This window comes from Nomia melanderi, chromosome 9, assembly GCF_051020985.1.
Source record: "Nomia melanderi isolate GNS246 chromosome 9, iyNomMela1, whole genome shotgun sequence".
NCBI classification, from domain to species: domain Eukaryota; kingdom Metazoa; phylum Arthropoda; class Insecta; order Hymenoptera; family Halictidae; genus Nomia; species Nomia melanderi.
In genome coordinates, this window is record NC_135007.1 from 10,974,549 (window position 1) to 10,991,976 (window position 17,428).

Below are 17,428 nucleotides of genomic sequence, written 5' to 3' on the forward strand. Positions count from 1 at the left end.
TATATTATTAATAACATCACCTAATGCAGCGGCATTCAGCAATGTAAAAGTACAATAACAATAACCGAATTCAACAGTGATTCAATATTATATCTTTCTCTGTTTCGCGTAATTTAGAACCTGTAACGAAGAAATCCGATGAGATTGATCAAATTTCACTTCCCCCAGGTAGAACAACGAAACCTTAATAATAATAATCTTCATAACGAACCTAATAACATCTCAACGATCGGGATTAACCAAAAATTCCATTAATTCCTTCGCCGTGGCTCGCGTTACGAAGTCGAAGAATGTTCGGCCCGTTATTTCGCGTTTCCCTGACGATTTCAGGAATCTGCGTCCGCGGGCGGCGGGGAGGGGCCAACGAAACCTATCGCGATTCGGTTTTTCCGTCAAATTTGCCTTGGCCGGGTATAATTGGCATTATTGATTCGAAACGGGACGCTTTATCGCGAATAGTTTGCCAGAACGAGGCGTGCGCGCGGCGCGGCAGATAGTCAGGCCCTTTATCGTCGAACGGTGCCTCGCCGGCTCCTCGCAGAACAACGAAAGAGACAAAGGGAATCGATAAACGGTGTCGATATCGCGACGTATTCGCCTGAAACCGTTGTAACGAAGCCGGGCCCCGCGTATTCGACACGCGGGGATCCGTCCGATTTCAGCGCCGTCGGCGCGGAATCGCGCCCGTTCGGAGATATCCGCGACGATTTGCATAATGCGCGCCTTATGCAAATCGGGGCTGCACCCCACGTCGGCCGAGACGTCGGAACGTCTTGAGCAGCCTAGCGAGAAATCACGCGGCGAAATTTTCCGTGGAAATTGTTGATCGCCGGTGTTTAACCGTGCCCTGCCGGTTTTCTTTTGCAATTGATAGGGAAAAATCATAGAAGTTTGTCGAAATGATTGTGAATATTGTAATAATGGGATTTTCTAAGTTTCTATAGTGATTCATCGTGGGCTGCATCCCGGTTGGCCGAGACCTGTCGAAACGTCTTGAGCCTAGCGAGAAATCACGCGGCGAAATTTTCCGTGGAAATTGTCGATCGCCGGTGTTTAACCGTGCCCTGCCGGTTTTCTTTTACAATTGATAGGGAAAAATCATAGAAGTTTGTCGAAATGATTGTGAATATTGTAATAATGGGATTTTCTACGGTTCATTGTAGGGGAGGGCCCTTTATGCTGTTGCAACAGTCAAGTAATTAAATCACGATTGGTACTATAATATCGATGTTTGTTATAATTAATATTGTGGTAATTAATTGGTATAGCCGCGCAGTTGGTATTGTAACATTTATGCGATAACAATGATTATGTTGTAATTAGGTTTACACAGGTTGTTTACGGCATAAATACTTGGAATTTGAGTACAGTTTCATTTCTTACCACTCTGCTCGGCTTGAAAGAGTCACATGGGATTGATTTAATTACGCTTATGTATTTGCTCGGAAAAACTAATTCCTGGATGTGGATCGATACAAGTTTCGTTTGTTTAATTTGATTGGAAGCGTTATTTTATCGGGGCCCGGGAAGTTTACAATTGAAATTCATATTGGTCCGAGTTTGACGAAGTATCGTGTGCGTTTGCAATTTCACTGATTTCGTGTTTGAACTGCCTAAACGACCGGAAGGTTGGCGCACGGGAAAACGTCGGCGTACATGCGCCGTCTTGTCGGATAATAATGCGATTGTCGCGAACAATAGGAGACAGTCTAATTCAAAATAATTAACCAATGGGACTTAGACGCCTCTTTGAGCTTAGAAGTTACGAGAGCCGCGTGTAGCTTAACCGCGAAATAATTCGGTTTAACAACACGGGGAGTCAGTCTCTGTCGGCCGTCCGGAACCTTAAGAACCTTTCACGTGTCCCTTTAATGGTACGAATGAAATCATGTGCAAGCTTCGGAAAAACTTCATTTCTATTTATTCGTACTTCGAACGTTCGAGAGAAACAAGCAAACAGTACGCTGGAATAACTAACATAACACAAAGCTCACGTGTGTAGAATAATTTGATGGAACAATAGAAAGTACGAAGTTATTTTTATAATCTACCACAATATTTTATACGTCTATTTGTCAACACGCTGACTGCCATGAAAACCTTTAATTTTGTATCGCTTATTCTTTCGTAGCGAAGATAAAGAAGAACAGTTATTATTTAGTATCGCAATGCTTACGCTACACTGTTATCTAGTAATTCACGCTATGAAATATCTTCATTCAACATTAGTTATCTGATTATAATCATTGTTAAGTAGTTCGGAAGCTCCAATCATCGGTGACCGACGTGGCAGTCAACGCGTTAACTCTTTGCACTCGAGAGGCGACTCAGTCGCCATTTCGTTTGATGCAGCAAAATTAAAGTTTCATGTTCGATGTTAAAGTTCATTTAACGTAGTTATCCATAAAAATAAAATAGAACAGTTCTGTCCCTTAATCTTTCTATTATTTACATTAATGTTATTTATAAAACATAATATTTCCTTAGAATTAATATCTAGCGGAATCTTCGAGTTGGATGAAAATTTCTTCCAGATGATTCCCATTTATCAATAATTCTAATGTACATTTGCATCCGTAGCCTCCTTTCCAAAATAAAGTTCAGCCGTACAGAACGAAGATAACAACGGAGTGCAAGTGTAACATTGTTCAATCCATAAAACGTTAGAGGAGCCGAACGACAGAATTTTATGGTGTCGAACTCACATTCGCCTGAACGCAACTTTAGCTTCAGGAAGTGCAGAAGGTGGGTAACGATCAACACGTAAGCCTTTTTAGGCGCGTGCGCATCTTCGATGACGTCACGAACGCAACTCCCGACGCGGGGATCAAGGAGGGGCGGAGGGGCACGGGGGACGTTGGATGTTATTTTACGATACCAGCAAACTCGTGTCACACTCTCTCGGCTTGAACATCGCCGCAATATGCATCGACACGCGCGATGATACTTTCGGCTAAGTGCTCGACTGTTTCGAAAGATTTTATGGAGTCCATTCCGGCACCGAATAAAAATTCGCTGACAGATACCGCGCCGCTCGCGTCATTCCGCCTCGTAAATGATCTTTTTTCTCGCCCGACACGCCGCCACGTAAGGTGGTTATGCTAACGAGCAGACTCCTGTAATCCGATAAACTTATAACACTTCGCCGTCGGTGTTACGCGGGTCGCTCGGAATCTATCGAAGCTCACGTGACGAAGAACTTCGAAAATTACTTAAAGAATCTAAATCGTAGCGTCTACCTTTCCCATCTCACCCTGGAGAATCAAACATTTTTAACCCTTTAACTGCGGTTCTCGTCGATAAGCGATTTGACGAATTATGCCGGGAACCGGGTCGCTTATTGACTTTTATTTATTTCATTGCGTCAATGAAACAAGTGCGTAGAGTGTTTATATTTATGTTTGTCTTATGCACATAAATCATCATATACAGATAAATGAATGTTTCAGCGTTTGTACAACTTTTCGTTTTTCTTTTTTTTTTTGCGTTTAGACAGACACATTTGTGAATATATACCAGTAGCTAAAGGATCAAACACTGTGAAACCACTGAATATACAAATTCTTGATTTTCAAAGTATTGTAATCCAAAGTAATTATTATTACTTAACTACTACGATAACTCAAAGTAATTCAAAGTATCTACAACCGATTTACAAGAAACGAAGAAGCAACACATTTTAACGAACTCCTTCCTAATAATTATAAGCGTGCGTTTATCAAGATTTCAACTGACTTGTATCTCAGTTTCGCTATTACCGAATTAAATTAGTTAATCATTTTTCGAAAGTCTGCACTTTTTCGATAACTGTAAAAGAAATCAGGAACAAGTCCTTTTGACCCATCTGGTAATTCTAGTGTTAAACGCAGTTCCCTCGAGATGAGTTTTTTAAGCGCTCCATGTAACAGAGATTACTGTGTGGTTAACGAAGGAACAGCTCATACAGTCTAAGAAAACAAAGGTACATTCTCGGATATTGAAATGAGCGGCCGGTAAACCAGAGGGTAATGGATCGACGAGAAATGGGGGTGATTCGGGGTTTCGGTGGACGAGTGTGGTAGAACTAAACCCTCAGGATGTGGAGCTGATGCGCAATTAAAACGAGAATATTCGACGGGAAGAGTTCCTGGGAGAGAAGGAGGGGAGAGACACTTGTGGGCCCGCTGATATTAGTAATGAATACCGTCGCGTGGTTGCCAGACTTCACCCTCGTCGTTTACCTTGACGTTTCTCCTCACTTTTCCCTTGAATTATAGCCGCGCCTCCCTTATATCATTGCTACTCCCCCGGGAACGTGTACATTAGAGGCAACGGGCCAAAAGTCGGTCGAGTTCCTTTTGTTTGTCGGACGTGGCTACGGTAAATACGAAGAAAGAGAGGGAAACTCCGCGGAAGTTGGCCGGTGCGTTTCTTTAAATAAAATCTTGGTTTCCATTCTTAATTTCGACGGACTACCGGGACTTTCGGAGCCACCTGCGCGCCGACCAAGTAACTCCGACGGACCGTTTATATTTGAATTCCCCGACGACGCACCCTCCGAGGACGATTTTTGAAGTTACGCTTATTAATCACCGGCGAAGGTGCACTGGTCGCGAGACTGTGGAAACTTTCGGAATCTCGCTGAGAATCGTGACCAGCGCGCGACCCCGTTAAATAATTCCGACGATTGCAGGTGATCGCAGCGTAGTATAAGTTAACGTTTTATACTGACACATTTGTATTCCCTTGTGCACCCCTGGAAACAGGTTCATTCGAAATATTCCACATCTCGACTTTCTACACATTTCAACTACACCTCGATTTACGCGAGAATCCGTTCCACGTGGATTCGGTTTACAAAAATTAAAATCGCGTAATTAGTCTATCAGTAAAAGAGAAAACAAAATATTGGAAAAAAGCCGATGTAAGTTATAGAAATACATATTTATTTCACGTAACCAAACAAAGGATAAAATAATGACATTTCGGAAAACAAAAGCACATTTTATTCGGTGTTACTAATTCATCGCGTAAATCGAGGGTCAGGTGTACTTGGTATTTTAATTCGAAATTTCTATCAACTGCGGAAAACGCGGATCTCTCGATAGATTCAGAATACTTATAAAAGAGCGCGACTACGAGTGATTACCGTTGTATTAAAAATTAACGCGATATTTCGCAGCCTGCCGATGTTTATTCAAACGCGCGCGAAGAGGGAGCAAACAAGGATATAAATTCCGTCCGAACGTTTTCCATCTCGACGTGTTCCGCGGATTCGGACGCGCCGTAACGCGAGGGTGAAAAAAGTATCGTCGGTCCGCGAGAATTGCCGGGCACGGGGTAATCAACGATGATAAACAAGCGGAGAGGGGAAAAAAGGGGAGAAGGGACGAATGGAAAATTTCACGCGCCACTTTTAAGCGTAATTATCTCGCAGGCTTCTTTCGTTCTGTAATAAAATAAATTTATGACCGCCCCTGCGCGCCCGTTTAAGCATTCACCGCCGAACGGCAGCAATTACAATATTAATTGCAGCCGCGCTGGCTCGATACGCCTTTATTGCCTTCTGGGAGCAGGCAGCGAAATAAAAACGCTGGATCTTATGTAACGAGGAGTCGTTACATCGCCGATAAATCCCGGCGCGTTTAAGGTTGCGCAATGCGAAAGGGGTTGTCTGGACGGCCAGACGGTCCCTTCGTTTTTTCGTTGGGCGAGTTAAACATTTACGTTAAACTTGACGTAATTGATAGCGTGCCGGGACAAAGATGTTCTCGAACAATTCGCGCCACGTTGCGGACGTTTTCGTCGAGCAACTCGGACGGCCATCGGGGGAGTTAATTGGCCGTTTAATTTAAGAGCCACCGAAAATTAACAGTTACCGCGTTCATTTCAATCTTTCACTCGGGAACCTGCGAACTCTATCGTAGGATACTTTGACACGTTCACTGCCACGGTATCACCGGTGATCGAGGCTTCTGAATTGCTTGAAAACAATTACGGTAAGAAAATTGATATTGAATCGGAATATCCAGTAACACAAGGAGCTAGATAATGTGATACGAGTATTGTAATACCAAGACAATAATTCTTCCTAATACTATTCCCCTCTGTTAACACGTTGCGTACTGGTAACGAGAAATCTCGGTTTTATACGAAGACTCTTAGCTACATAACTTTGCTATTTACCGCAGCATTTAAAGAGATATTAAATTTGATTGGAACTAACTGTCCGTTTCAAATATATTATATAACAATATGGTGTTTTTTTATAGATAGTGATACAAGTGGATCTCACTGAACCGCACGCAATGCGTCAAGGAATAAACCTTATAACAAAACGCTCGAAATTCTCGTGGCAGTCGACGTGTTAAACTACAAATTCGAGTTTAATTCATTCTGTCTTCAAGCTTAATATTAGGTAACTGTGAATAAAATCATTTCTCTTCAATCGGAACGAACCGATTACAGTAGAATACCGGAGTGAAATATTTATTTAACGTACACTCGATACGTTTGGAAGTTATAGGATCCACGGGACTCTCCATCCATGCAAATGTCCGACGCAGACAACGGCACGCGCGAGGGGTAACGAAGTAATTGTTCCAGAATTTCATTAGAGGAGCAGTACAACAGACGAAATCGGTTAATTGGCAACTTCGGCAATAAGATCACGGCGCGCGGGCCCGTCATCCGATTAAGCGGCGGGTCCCGACGCAACGGAAAGACCGGTAAAAGTTTCCCCCGGGGAGGGCCGGAAGTTTTTAGGCGCCGAGGTGTTCATGGAAATTCGCGCGAAAATGAAACGAAAGGCCGGGACAAGGGGCGGATCCTCGAAACTTCGTCGCAGTTGATAAACTCGCGTTAAACGCGCCGCGGCGTGGATTATTTTGCGACAATTAAAAAGATCCGCGCGAGAGGCCGGAAGCGGTGACGGCTAAGTAGGACGGACACGATTGGAAAACAAATTCGTGGTTTAATGTTTAACGGGTACGCGTAATATCGGAGAAAGTGTCCATGTATCGGTCGGTTTGAAATTAATGCCTTGTAATTACGTGTCAGACTCGTTAATATAATGAAAATGAAATTAATATAGATATTGTTATTAGAAATTATGAATTACATTATATTTAGGAACTGAATGACTCGTTTCGGTTTCATGTCTCTAATATTTCGTTTAGATTTATTGGATTGAAAATATAATTAGGGAGATCGTCATTGAAATAAGAACTGTTATCGATTATTATAGTTTAGAGCGAACGGACATAGAATATGCCCAGGATTTTTGTCCTTTTTTGATAAATTATTGGTAACGAAGTAAGAAACGATCGGCCAACAGAAACGCGAATTTGGACTTTGTAAAATTCTTGTACGGAGATCGTGACAGAACTGATGGAGACACGATTTCTCACGTTTCACCTTTCGTCGTAATTTTCTTTGCGACTAAGTTCGTCTGATTTGACTGCGAATAATTCGGGAGAAAAGAAACGAGTTTCATTGGAGCTATAAGATTATCCCGGAGACATAATATTGATAATAGCAAAATGGTTTTTCAGTTTTCGCTGTGTATAATGTATAACATTGCGTTTGATTAAATTCTTCTGGAAATCACTATTGTTATCGCCGTTTTACGGCGAGGGGTTAATTCGAACTGAGATTGGAGATTTAACCGTCGAGTATACGTATAACAGCTTCGTTTATCGGAAAGTTGGCCCAGTCATTGTTTATCGTTCCTATTTCCACTGATCGCTAATATAATATTGTTGTTTGGTTCCCATGGAACGAAGTTTTATCGAACAAAGGGAAAAATACAAGATCCCGTATATTTGCACGGGAAAATCGAGGGATTTTCTTGGAAAGAGAAGGAGTTTCGTTCGCGTCGGTTCTGTTGCGATTGTTCAAACACAGATGCATGATTTTGTAATATAATTACAATATCATAAATTGATTAATCGTGATTGCCTGTTCCCGATGATTTGATTTGCTCCCGGTCTCCCGCGATTATAGTAATCTCGTTTAATCTCATTCCCGTAATCTTCGATTAAGACGTTCACAATCTCCTCGTCTGATCTCGCCAATTATGGAACGGTTATAGTCAATGTGTATCCGTTCAATATATTACACTTACAATTACCACCGTGCGTCTGACTAAACCGGTTCTGTTCTATTACACCGGTGCGTTCAACATTATCGCGTTCTACTTCATTAACCTGACTTACGTGATCGGCCTACATAACGACCAAATCAAGAGGATCACGCACTACGCGGTTTACATAAGAATGATCATACTCTATTGTCTCATCTTAATTGAACTAATAATAGCAAACCACCGTCTAATTGGGAACAATTATATTCTATTTTCTTTCCCAATTCGATCATACATTTATAGCAACCAGTTGCCATTATTCAATATCAATTTACTCCACTGTCTACCCTATTCAAGGTCCCATTGTATCAATTTCTTACGTAATTCCATTATTAAATAATATAGCCCGCAATTATTTCATTGCAATATTCCACTAAACGATTTCCCTGAAACAATTCCCACTTCCCCCAAGGGAATCAGTAAAAATTTCCATTTACATAAAAATCAGTTCATGAATCTCCATGAAGAAATCGTGAAACACGGGTGAAATTTCGAAAGAAAGCATAGAAATGTCATAAATATAATGGCGATGTACTTATCGATGAAGATTAAGGAACGTGTTAACATTCGTGTATGTTTTAAGATGGTATATTCTTGCATTTCATTCGAGCAATCCCACGCTGAAGCGATAAGGGAGAGTGCGTTAAACAATCCCCGGTTGTTTTGTTCCTAAACTGTTGCCGGTCGGTGTGCACGCGGAGAAGTGGTTCTCGGGTAAGGATTCCCGAGACCGGAATATTTTACAGAACGTACAGAAACTTGAGACCTTAATTCAAACGTTAGGAAGGAACGATCCCTGACTATCACACGGCCGTCCTGAGATTACACAGAGTCGGATCTCGTATTGCGGTAAACACCCTCCTCCACTCAGCCCTCTATTTCCGTCTCAGTGCTCCTGATGTTAATATTTTTCTCATTTCCGTTAACTCGCGCCGCGGCGGCTGTGCAATTTATCGTCCTCGATCTACGTTGCCCAGATACGTCGCGGGTTCGTTCCCCCTGCCGTGTAATGCACTTTAAATTAAGAACTTCGCCTTCCCTTGGAAAATATTCCGTGTTAATAACACTCGATCCCGTGCGAATGACATCGAGTCGGAGCCACGACTGCACACGAAGGCTGGGCTTTCTACGAGGTTTCGGTTGTATTCAGAAAGAACTTGGATTTACACGAAAATTAGTTGAAAAGGAACCAACTTTTGCGTTTCACGGTTGAATCTCAAGGAAATTCGGTTTGAAGATTATCAGGGCTGGAAAGGTTACCTGTACGCAGTGGAAATGGTCGGTTATGATCAGACAGGACAACGATTTTCTTAACACTAGATTTACTGATATTTACTGTACAGTTTGTTCTATTGTTCTTAGAAAACTTGTTATCCGTTCATTTGGATCTTAGAAATTGGAGGTTTAAGAGCAGACAATTAGGATACGTATTTATAACTGCGTTAAGAAGAATCGACCCAGACGTTTACCAAGTAATACTTACAAAATTGAAACTTTAAACAAGTCTTGTTCTCTTTTTTCCACTTAATTGCAAGGGTTATTTTTACACAGTAGAAACGATCACTTATGGCCAGACGGGACAACAGTTTTCTACTTAACAACACTTCGATCTCGATTTTATCAGGAACGAAACTTTAATCAAGTTTTGCTCTGTTCTTTCGACTTAACTGCTTCTACGATTCTACTAATTCATAATGCTCCATGCATTCTGCATAGAAATAGCTACTGCTTTCATACGAGTGTACAAACACTCATCGCTTCTCTTTCGCTTCTTTGAAACATATCGCATTGTTCGTCGCAGTGATATAAAACAGAGGAGTTTTAGATATTTTCGAAAAGTCCAGGGTTTACAAACAGCACAGAGGTTCGTATCCTCGTCGACCATGGTTAGATAAGAGGAAAAATGTCCAGTTCATTGCCAAGTTGATATTCCGTTTCACGAGTTGGCTAGTCGGAAGCGCCCTTTGCCTATCTATCAGTGAGCTAGGAGTATACGAGTGTCAACAGGACTCGCCCACGGAGGCAAACACTGTCCAAGGCTTTGCCTTGCTCCAGCTTCTGGGCATCCAGCCGTGCTTGTTTGATTAGAGACCTGTTAACGCTATTCTCCGCGGTCAGGTATGCCACTCTGCCTTCTTCCCTTTCCTCCCGCCGTTTGATTTAAAGTTTGAATATTAATCCCCCGTCCGCCATTTCGGCTCTATACGCTATTTATGGGTACACTGAATGGATTGATCACAGAGATTTGGGGATGACTGTGGCACCCTGCTCGGAGCATCTATTCAATTGGTCCTCTTTGCCCTGACAACGAACAAATTGGCCGAGATACTGAATAATCGATTGCGATTTGAATAGAATAATAATGAAACTTCATCAGGTTTCCCTAAATTATGAATTACTATAAAGTACTCTGTAAAATCTCATACGTTGATTGACACGAGAATTTCTAGCGTTTTATATAATAATACTTAGTTTTTAATGACGAAGGAAAACGGTATTGAAAATAACCATTAACCATTTGATAGTAGTCGTATTATACTATTATCTATCTACTTATGTTACTAAATATTTTTATTTAACATCAATCCTTTTATTGCGATGGTTCTTCAGCAGTTTGGAAACTCCGGTCATAGGTGACCGTGGCAGTCAACGTGTCAACAGAAGTAGGCCATCAAAGTAATGTCGGAAAAATGTTCAGCCTACAGACATGTCACGATTAATTAGCTCTCTCCACTTTCGTCGTGTACCAAGTGAAACTTTCCCTTGATCAACTTAAAATATTAAGTATAAAGCTCAACTCATTCTGATATTCTGATATTCACTCGAATCCTTCGTGCCCTCTCACTCTTCGCGCACGCTTCGCAAATGAACTCTGTAAAATACTGTATAAAAAGAGACTCGAACATCCACGTGAAGGAAAAGTGCGTTTGTCATAGCGTTTCATCTGCAGCGGCGCTAAAGGGTCACTCGAAAACGAGCACGAACGCCTGGGGCCATCATAAACCCAGAATCTCGTGGAGAAGAAATTTCCTTAAACGCGATTCAAGTGTCCGGGCCTCGTTAAATTCGACGAGGGACGAGCGACAATTAGCCTCACAGATTATTTCCAATTAATGCAGCAGCTACACAGGATTAAACGATACAAAGCTTGCCGCCCGCGCGATTTACAGTGATTCGGTCGTGGGAAGTGCTCGGATTCTGTTTGCGTTTCCTGCGCGCAACGTGTTTTCCGTTTCGTGTCCCGTGCTCCTCCGCCGCGAGCCCCGCGTTTCAGGGTTTTATAGGTCTCCAGGTTTCGCCGTCTAATTCGCCGAGTTCCTCGCAGCAAATCCGCGGCGTTTTGCGTCACGGAACAACGAGCGGCCTTTACGATCATGTAAATTAATCGGGCACGCGTGATATCCGCTTATTTTTGGCTCGCCGCGGCACCGATCCTTTCCAACCCCTTCGTAATTAATATTCTAATAACTAGAAGGTAATTTTTAAAATAGTAATCATCTAAGGATTGATGGTATTTGTAAAAGTTTAGTAAATAACAATGAAAAGATCCATAGTTTTTGTTCTTTCTGTGAAAAATAAATACATTGAAAAGTATGAATGCTAATATTCTAATAATAAAAAATAATTTTTGAAATAATAGCCATCCAAGGATTAATGGTAGTTGTAAAAGTTTAGTAAATAAGAATAAAAAGATCCATAGTTTTTGTTCTTTCCTCTGCAAAAAATAAATACATTGAAAAGTATGAATGCTAATATTCTAATAATAAAAAATAATTTTTGAAATAATAGCCATCTAAGGATTAATGGTAGTTGTAAAAGTTTAGTAAATAGGAATAAAAAGTATATTTAGTAAAAAATAAATACATTGAAAAGTATGAATGCTAATATTCTAATGATAAAAAATAATTTTTGAAATGATAGCCATCCAACGATTAATGGTACTCGTAAATGTTTAGTAAATAAGAATGAAAAGATCCATAGTTTTCGACGCGTCTTTTGCGAAAGACAAATAGACTGAAAGATATAAGTAAGAATAAATATAATAGAACAGAGAGACGAGCACAACACAATGAAGTGTCTTTACATTAATTCGACCACCATACCGCTATTATCTCTCGACAAATGAAACATTTCGGTTTCGACAGATGTTGAAAATGATAACAATACGATACGGGTGAGCTAGATTTTTTTTTTCCAAGCGTGTCAGTAATGTACGCCGGCAGAGAACGAAACGCGGTGGAAATGTTCGATTTCGATCGTGGCGCGTGCGCTAATAACGAGATGCATGGGCTAGAATCTATTTCAGGGAACGCGCGCGGACGAAGAAACACGGGGAAAGTATTCTTGCATTTTCTGTCCCGTCATGATTCCCGTTGACGTTAGCATACGTTTGCATAATGATCCCGCCGATCCTGTCGCCGCCTCTCCACGTGTCCCCATTAGATTCGTATCACGGGATGTTACGCACATACGAACGAGGCCGAGGGAATTTTTAACCGGGGGTTGTAGTAAAACTGAAGCGAGAAGTCAGCTGAGGAATAGCGAAATCAGTCGCGAGCGGCGAATGCTAAATGAAGGAATGGGAAATGGGAAAATCTCGAGCGAACGTGGTCAGTGTCGGGAAGTTTCAGAAAACTGTCAACGAAAGAAAGGATAGAAAACGAAAGGAAAGAAGAAATATAATAAACGACTGTAGAGGTTAATATAAGTTAATACAATAGTTAGAATTAATAGAAATTAATAGAATAGTTAGAATTAATAGAAGTTAATGCAATAGTTAGAATTAATAGAAGTTAATGCAATAGTTAGAATTAATGGAAGGTAATGCAATAGTTAAAATTAACAGAAGTTAATACAATAGTTAGAATTAATATAAGTTAATGCAATAGTTAGAATTAATAGAAGTTAACATAATAGTTAACCATTTCGAAGATTCTTTGAAATATACCTCCAGATGAAGCTAAATTATATATCAATTGCTGTTCAAGTAACCGAATCATTCGTCTACGATTTAATCTTCCCAATACGAACATTTCATCTCGCCGAAACGTCGATATTCGTCCGCAAAGGGTTAATTATATTTTTCGAAATTCCATCGTGGAGTTCGAGCCGAAGGCACGAGGCTCGACCTCATCGAGCGATTTTCCCTCCATAATTTCCCGTGAATTAAAGATAGCTATCGAGCGGGAGCGTTGTGTTATCGAGGAGCATCTTCTCGAGTAGTTGATCAACTCTTTTTTAATAATACGCGATAGGCACTCGGGCCACGAGACCGCGTACCAGTTATGAAGTAACAAAGACCGGGCACGGTATTGTGGAAACTTTAGCCCTTTACCGGGCAACTTGTTCCTCGTACGCGTATAATCTGCCGCTGAAAGATGGGATAATGCTATTAGGACGCTGTAATAAAGTTGTACATCACCGTGACAATCTGTAAATGTTGGTGCTCTTACGGATGACGCCGGTGAGATTGATGAAGAAAACTTTAATGGAGCACCGTTACTACAATGGAATTTCGGGAATTTTCAGGGAATTTACAAACGACAATTCTTGTTCTTCTTCTTCGAAGAACTTATGTGCAACAATATAAAAAAACGCTAACAAAAATATTTAAAATCAAGCTTATCTATCTCATCTACTCCAGCTAAAATGATTCTCTTTTATACTCAATATTTTGAATGTCAAACGTTCAGGGAAACAAATTCATCGATAAGACTGCTAAAAGATATTGTACGCAATTCTTCGAGTTAGCTCGATTAATCGTTGTAGTCGAGTGACTTTTTCAATCCAAATCATTCGATTTTCTTTATTATTCCTCATTAGTTCATGGGATATACGGGGGAGGTACAAAAAATATTCACGGAACACGATTTATGCATCCAGTGTTCATTAAAGCCGTGAGCAGCGCGGATATCAGGTTCCGCCATTCTGCATTTCACGCGACGACCGTGTGGAAAATATTTATTGGTCCGCACTTCGCCGTCAGAGGCGGCGACCGGTCTTCTTTCCTACGGTTTTATTTATAATGTTGCTCGCCGCGGCGCGAGTCGACAACTGATAAGGATTTATCGTTCGATCTGGAGGATTGTTCGCCAACCACTTATCTTCCTTGACAATCTCCGCGTTCTTGCATGCGACATCCTGAATCCCATAAATTTACTTCGGACGTGTTAATTATTAAACACTTCTTCTACAGTTATGTAACTTATATGTTTCTACGAGTCTTCGCGACGCGAGTCGCCGAGAAGCCAATGACGACCGCAATCTTATGCTTCACATGATGGAAATGAGATTCATCCTATATTGTTATTAGAAATTATAAACTACGACGGTATGTTTGGGAACGCAATGACTCGTTTCAGTTTCATTTTTCTAATATTTCGTTTAGATTTATTGGATTGAAAATGTAATTGTGTCAAGTCGAGAAAGAAGTATTGAGAAAATTAATGTTTCTGAAATTGTTATGCAACGTATTCAGAAGCTATAAAAAGAGCCTTCTGTCCTAGAAAAATGGGGAAACGATTAGATCTTTTGATAACTAAGAAGAATGTTATTTATTCCATTAAGACTGACGAACATCTGAAAATATTCAGAAACGGGCTTGACCGCATTGGCTTCTGAGCGATTCACATGCGGCACGGGGCATCAACCTTTTGCACTGGAAATTAAATCAGGGATTTATTGAGTTAGTGAATCTGTTAACCTTTTGTACTCGATAGATGACTCTCAGTCGCCATTTGATTCGACGTAACGAAATTACAGAGTGCTATATATAATATTAACTTTTGTACGAGGCATCGATATCTGAAATATTTATATAAAACAGCTGTTTTCTCATTAATTCGTTTCAAATAATGTTGTTCACGTTTCATCGGAAACCGTCGAGTGTTTCTAATGAAAAGCTTCCGAGTGCGAAGGATTAATAACTAAAAAGAATATTATTTATTCCATTAAAACTCACGAAAATCAGAAACCATCGAAAAATTCAATTAACCGCATTGGCTTCTGACTCGTGTTAGAGTCGATGTAAAGCGATACAGTTATATTAACAAATACACGGTAACAATGCGTTACAATCTGAACGGGGATCGAAACTGTTGAAAAAACATTTTTTCCCCCGGAACGTGACATTTTTCGATATTTCCGAAAATACTCGATGCAACATTTCTCGTCGAATAATCGCATTATGTCGCTCGCGGGTCTGTGTACGTTGGAACGTGAAAAAATTCGGCTCAGTTTAAAATGTGATATTAAAACGCCGTCGGTCAGGGTGCAGAACTTTTTTTTTTTTAACGAACGCTAACTCCTCGCGATACTGATTACAGCGCGTTATACATAGATTAGCAGTGGAACGTTTCGAGTTCGAAACATTCGCAGCCAGTTTACGCGGTCAGTTCGCAAACTATGCCCGTCATTAACCCCTTTAAACGTACCAATCGAGTTAACTGGCTCTTTACGGTGAATATTCGCCGGACGAGGCTACTTGTTAAAGTTTCCGATTTTTTCCACCCTTCCCTTTGGGATACCGGCTAAATACGTCGGAAGCCGATGAATAAATCGTGGAATTTATAAATCCGCATTCGGATCGCGAGTATCGGCTCGCTTCCTCCGTTCGAGCTTGCGAAATATTCGTTCAAGCATCGATGATCTTAGAAGGTACATAAATTGAAGTGTAAAAGCGTAATGGCGAGAAGATAGAACGAAAGAACAGGATTCTTAATGAATCTAAATGAATCACTCAACTACATTCGTGTTCTTTTTCCGAAGAAAAATTTGAGAATTCGTCCTGCAAGCAGTCGTCAAGTGAAGTTTGAAAAAAGTGACGAGATGTTCTAGCCGAAAACGTGAAACGTTCTATGCAGTCTGGATGCATTTTCTGCATCGATTGCGACGTCAATAAATCGTGGATTTAGCTGCAATGTTTATCGGAGTAATTGCAGCAACCTTGTATCACTTTTTGGGGACGAATCAATCTTTTTATGGGTCGATCGGTTGTTGAATTCGATGGACCACTGATAATTGGCCCCAAAGGCGCGATCGATCAGTACTCCGTAGAATGGCAGTTACAGAGAATCGGAGAGATAAAGCCCCAGCGAAATAAGCTCGGCTTTATGAGTCATTCGTTCGAGAATATGGAAATATAGATGTCATTTTAATGAAAACAGATATTTCGTTTTATCGTACCAATTCGCTTCCGCTTCGCCTGGACCTTCAACGATTATGTTTTATCTTTTAAGTAAAAGTACGAAAATTCCAAAAGGAATTTATAAAAGAACCGTACAAAGAGATTCGTATCTCATTCGATTTATTAGGTTTGCGTAACGATAGAGGTTAACGCACACTTCATTATGTAGTGGAAGATTAATTATAAGTCAAATGATACGAGATACGCGTCTCGGTGTCAGAAGTTTGACGCCGGAGTCGACAACTCGACGCCAAATTGGCCATTTCCAGCAACAAGATTGCTCGAGTGACTTGGTACGATCCAACAATCGAGAATTCCGAAGTTCGAATGCTGCACCTGGAAACGTTGACAGCTGTCAGTGAAGACGCAGCTACGGCCCGTCCGCGTGAATCAGAATATAGAGAATATTCACGCAACATTATGCTCCATATACCGCGGCGAAAGGTTTCGCCTCCGTATATTTTACCATCCAGACGAAGGAAAAACACGACAGCGAATCTTCCCTTGTTTTATTTGCATCTGCGTGAGCCGGCTAATTTCTTTCCTCCTGAATTGGTTATTCCGGGATCTACATATTTCTGTTTTAAATTTTAGATAGCCCCCGGAATATATTTCATTCCTATTGCATATAGAAACGCCTAAACACTCTACTCGCGTTCTTCAACAATATCAATCCCATTCGCACGTTCGCCGGAACTCCTCGCAAGTCCAATTACCGATACCGTCCCGCGAATCCGATTAAAACCGGAAATACTAATCAATCTTCACGAACAACGCCCAACGAACCGGAACGTCTCTCAAAACCTCAACATCAAAATCCCCCGCTGAAACCTCCATCCCCTACGCGAAGAAAGCATCCGAAAACACAGCGAGACGGAACAATAATTCATCTTGAGTAACAACAATCCGATTACCTTATCGCGGGCCGCATCCTATGCCGCTCTCGTTCCAACCGAACGCGGCCGCACGCGCGCACCCGCAGTCCAATTAAAAATTCAGCTCGGCCCGAGGTCTCGGCGTCGCACAATGAGAGCCGGGATCGCCGTAAAAAAATCTACCAGCCGAATTTTCTCGCGGAATCCACTTTCCCCGTGGAATCGGTTCCACCGGAAGCGGGCCGG

General features: G+C 41.2%; 1 protein-coding gene across 1 annotated transcript in view; it reads left to right on the plus strand.

The window, feature by feature from the left end:
• Positions 1-17,428, plus strand: part of Task6 (TWIK-related acid-sensitive K[+] channel 6) — a 144,321-nt gene that overhangs the window by 14,849 nt on the left and 112,044 nt on the right. The gene's annotated exons all lie outside the window — the stretch shown is intronic.